Source organism: Gossypium hirsutum, chromosome A10 (assembly GCF_007990345.1).
Source record: "Gossypium hirsutum isolate 1008001.06 chromosome A10, Gossypium_hirsutum_v2.1, whole genome shotgun sequence".
NCBI classification, from domain to species: Eukaryota; Viridiplantae; Streptophyta; class Magnoliopsida; order Malvales; family Malvaceae; genus Gossypium; species Gossypium hirsutum.
In genome coordinates this window covers 40,338,375-40,343,153 of record NC_053433.1, presented here as the reverse complement: position 1 = coordinate 40,343,153, position 4,779 = coordinate 40,338,375, and the positions used below count along the sequence as shown (strand labels likewise).

Genomic DNA, 4,779 nt, shown 5'->3' with positions numbered 1-4,779 from the left:
CAGCTATAGATAACGCCACTAAAAGTATGACCTTTAGCGGCGCTTTTATCAAAAAACGCCGCTAAAAAAATGACCTTTAAAAAATTATTTTAATTAAATAAACATTTATTTCTATGATAAATATTATATTATGTTTTATTTTTGAAATTTGAACTTCAAACTATATATTTTTAAGTATAAATGAAAAAAAGTTACTGTTTAAATTAAATTTTCTATGAAAATTTTAACTTTAAAATTAAATATAAAAATTGATGAATTTAAATTTATAATTTAAAATAATAAATTAATAACACAATTAGAATCTAAAAGTTAGAACTCAAGTTATCTTAAATATTAAAATAAAAATAAAAATATAGAATCAAAACTAAAATAAATAATAAAAATTAGATTAAATATAAAGATATAAATAAAATACAGCAAGTCCAAATACATCATCTTGTTTGCGAACCTAAACAACATTGAAAATTGGAAATTTGGTCTTTTATAAAAAAGACAAATTGCTAAGTTTTGAACTAGGAATTCTAATACCTTGGAGGACAATGCAAAGTTTAAAGCTTCATAAACTACACTCTCATCAGGACAAGATGCCAATGAACCTACAAACAGAGGGGAAAAATATTATAGATTTGAATGGTCTGCAAGTGTCTAAAGGATTTTTGTACACTACTCCAGTCTATTAATGCAGAAGTTATTGAAAAGGCTGTGCATAATATGTACCTACAACATACAAAATAATGTAACGTGAAACCCAAATCCGTTAACTACAAAATTGCAGGAAAAGAGAGAACAACTTAATATTTCGGTTAATTTAGTTGGTTTTCGTTAACGAAACAAAATTAACCTTCAACATTTTTTCAATGGATAATTCTACAAATCCAACCAAAATATCAGAACAAATCAAAATCTAGAAGCACAATACAATGAAGATATTAATCACCATCAGATGTTAAATTAACACATACTAAAATTTCAAAACAAATAAAATGAAGGTATAAAAACTTAACAGGACTAATCCTAACTAATAACCAAAATAACATTCAAATATCAAATTTTCTTAAAATCTCTTTTGTTAACCAAACCGGATTTGGTCAGTTAATTCAGCTAAAAATAAAAGAATATTAGCAACAAATTATAAATTGAATTCAGGACCATGTCAAATTTTCCTAGAAAACTTCTTGTCGATAAAAATTTTGAGAAAGCAGTCCAAAAACTCCGACACTCAAATAAACTACATATCTAAACTACATACAAATTGTTTAAGATAAGGATTGATGTATCAGTATCTTAACCTCAGTTTTCTTCAAGTAACCAAGTTACATACACTCAACACCTCAAACAGACTATGAAGGTATAACCTTGTAATAACTTACCTTGATTGCAGCACCAAAACATGACTCAGCAGTTGTACTACTCTGAAACATTGTTGGGATGTTTTCAAGCAATAGTTCTAAATGCGGGCGGTACTGAATCCTCGGAACAAAAAAAACCAAGTCAGTACAAATACTACTTTCTACACTTTAAATTTTATTATATTTAATAAAACAACATTGTTCAAGATTGTTCAAGATTGGAGACAGATGTCTTATTGTTCAAGATTGGAGACAGATGTCTTAATTCTGAAAAAAGCCAAAGTTCACATGTCTTAACTAATTTTGAAATATAAACTTTCGTATCATTTTCAATTTATGAAAATTACAAGATCAAAAGCTGGATGTTTTCTGACGCTTAAGTTTCCACTGGCCTTCATCTTCTTGTATTTTAATTAATCAAGTATACCACAACCGAATTCCTTTAATAGAACCTCAAATAACATGTATACCATAAAAATTAAAAGGATAACTACAGATGGTGACACTATGATCCATTTTTACAGCTAATATATAAAACAACACTATATATATATATTATATAAAAACCAATTGGTAGCAAGGGATTACAAGCAAGAGTGAGTAAAATCACTTGCCATTTCAGTTGCTCTTTCCTCAATAACTATACCTTCCGATTCCACTTTATGCCTTCCTACTCCGTGTTCTTCTTTCAACCTAAAACAATCCCCAACAAAACCCAGTCTTTTATTTGACAATAAATGTTGTGTGCAGTGAATGGTGCGCCAATATTTTAGAAAGTAAGGTAATATTTCCTTGGAAAGAAAATACTAAGAAATGGTCTTTCAAGATTTCCTATATTAGAAAGAGAATGGAAGAAAATGTATAAATGGGGCACTTACAGCATCTTCATCTATATTCATAACTTCTGATACTGATGATGAATTTTTGGATCTCTCTTTCTTTTCTTCTCTAGATCATAAAATGAAATAACATTTCTATAAATTTAAAATATCACAAAAGCCCTTTAATGACCGACACATGTAAGAACAGACAAGAGTTGCAAAGGAGAAAAAGAAAAAAAATAGATAATAAATGCAACAGATAATTTACCTCTACAAGGAACCATAAAATCCTCCATATTTAATTTTGTCTTAGACTCTTGCCTGGCATCACTTCTTAACTTATCAACTGTGTCTTTGACACTATTGAGACCATAATGCAACAAAAGGAAAGCAGAAAATAGCAATGAGGAATAAAATCCATAAGTTTTGATTTGTATATCTATTATAGCTTTAATAGTTATTCAGCAAATAAAAGTCCTTTAGTAGTCTCCATACCTGAATTGCATTTGTCCGTTTCCTTTTGATATTGTGATGCTAACTTCTTAGCTTCGAGTAAAAAAAAAACATTTATGTAAAAAATTATAATAATTAAGCATTAGTGACATACAACTAACGATTAAAATAAAATAAAACATATATGTAACAAATAAATTGTTGGTCAGAAAAAGTTGTAAAACATGAAAAAAGAAATGCAGTCAACTGGCTCACTGTAAACTTAACTGCAGACTTTGAATATGCCATAAAACATAAATAAAACCCAAAATCACCAATATCACCCTGAAATGAAATCATTTGCTAGATGAAGGCAGTGGTTTTTGTTAATGCAATACAGAGGGTTATTACATTTAATATTACATTCACATCCAAATTACTCTCTCATAAAAAAATACCACAACATTAATTATCAAACAATTCCAACCAAAGCAGTTCATCCTGTATGCCAAAGCCAGAGTTACTAATTTATCTTATGTAAGTGTTATTTCACAATACCAGTCATTTGCAATCAATCTTAAAAACATGGCTCGGTTATGCAATTGTTAGACAGCATCCTGGTAAAAAAAAATTGTTACATTAGCAATCAATCATTATTGAAGAGAAAACAAAAGTGAAAATCATGTGATTGGCAATCAAACATTGTTACATCAGCAATCAATCATACTAAGTATATATTTATGCTGAACACATACTGGTATTCAAAACTCACATCAAATCAGGGTAACATAGTGTTATACTTTAATGTATAAGATGATCAAGCATGCCAACAAGAAGTTTCAAAGCATCAACTGCAATGCCTAGATAAGGTAAACTTCATTGGATATTTAGCAAGGTTATGTTTCTTGATTAGTACATTACTAATGTCTTACAGATGCAATGCCTACTTGGCAGATTACATGACACGAATACATGAATGTATCAAATTTTATATAAAATAACTTGAACATGATATGATATGGTAAAGAACCCAAACATGATAGGATACACGAAATGCTGTTAAATAAGTAAACTAACACTAGCAGCCTATGGATGGAGGAAAAATCAAAGATAAGGGAGCTATGCAATCTCACCATACATTTTCAAGCTCCTTTTCGCAAGCATCATCGCATAGTTTCGGCTTTTCTTCAGGTGGCAAACCGGCACCATCGGCATCTGGCGAGTTTAACGAGATGATCGAAACTCCGAAAAGCAACCCCATCACATTCCTTCATGAAACTAAATCCAGTCAATTGCTAAATTTCCTTGTCTTACAACTTGAAGACCTAGCAATTATAGCTTGAGCCCTGATATTTGAGAAGGCTATATGATTGGCATCTAGTTTCTTCTCAGATGTAGAACCTAACACAGTTGCATCAAGTTCAAAATTCAAACAGGTGAACCACTCAAAAAATATTTAAAAATTTATGTACGTATTCCAGCATATATTATATATACACACCGCACGCATGCACACGATATACAACCCTCCAAAAATATATGAGAGAAAAATAATTTTAAAAAGACAAATGAGTATATTGTATCAAACATAGACTCCTATCCGACTGGAAGACATGTAAAGTTAGCAATTTGGGTTTTATATAATGAAATGATGTCAGACTAAAATATATTTTGAAAGAATGATAAAATGAGAAGGGAGAAAAAGAGGATTAATAAACAGAAAAATGAAATCGCCTCTATAATTCTAAATCATAGTAGTGAGTGGAGATTAAGTAAAATAAAGGATAGGTTGCGTGGGGTGATACTTACCAAGGGGAAGCAACAAAGAGGAAGGGGATTAATAAACAGAAAAATGAAATCGCCTCTGTAATCGCCCAAATTTACCCGGGCTTGCAAGAATTAAATTAATTAATATAAAATAAATAAAAGTTCATTAAAAAAGTCTATTTACAATAAATAGGCTTTAAAGCCTGACAAAACCCAAATGCCTAAAACCCAGCTAAATTACCCATTAACCCGTAACCCAGCTAAACTACCCAAAACTCGGTACCCATTACACCCAGGTCCAAAATGTACAAGGCCCAATTTGCCCAACCTACTTTCAGCAGCTGAGAAACCCTAGCTAGGGTTCGCGCCGCAATAAGCCTAAGGGTCATGCCTCTTCAACCTCTGTTGTT

General features: G+C 30.7%; 2 long non-coding RNA genes across 3 annotated transcripts; both read right to left on the bottom strand.

Moving 5' to 3' along the window:
* Nucleotides 1-370: 370 nt before the first annotated feature.
* LOC121208487 (uncharacterized) lies at nt 371-1,552 on the bottom strand. Its single transcript, XR_005903546.1, has 2 exons — nt 1,371-1,552; nt 371-596 (listed from the first exon to the last, which is right to left on the bottom strand). It is a non-coding gene; the product is annotated as an uncharacterized lncRNA (long non-coding RNA).
* Nucleotides 1,553-2,438: 886 nt separating this feature from the next.
* Nucleotides 2,439-4,537, bottom strand: LOC121208486 (uncharacterized). 2 transcript variants are annotated; one of them, XR_005903544.1, is made up of 3 exons: nt 3,736-4,537; nt 2,666-2,716; nt 2,439-2,530 (listed from the first exon to the last, which is right to left on the bottom strand). It is a non-coding gene; the product is annotated as an uncharacterized lncRNA (long non-coding RNA). The 2 variants fall into 2 exon arrangements; XR_005903545.1 differs by having other exon boundaries at nt 2,666-3,219; nt 3,736-4,408.
* Nucleotides 4,538-4,779: the final 242 nt, after the last annotated feature.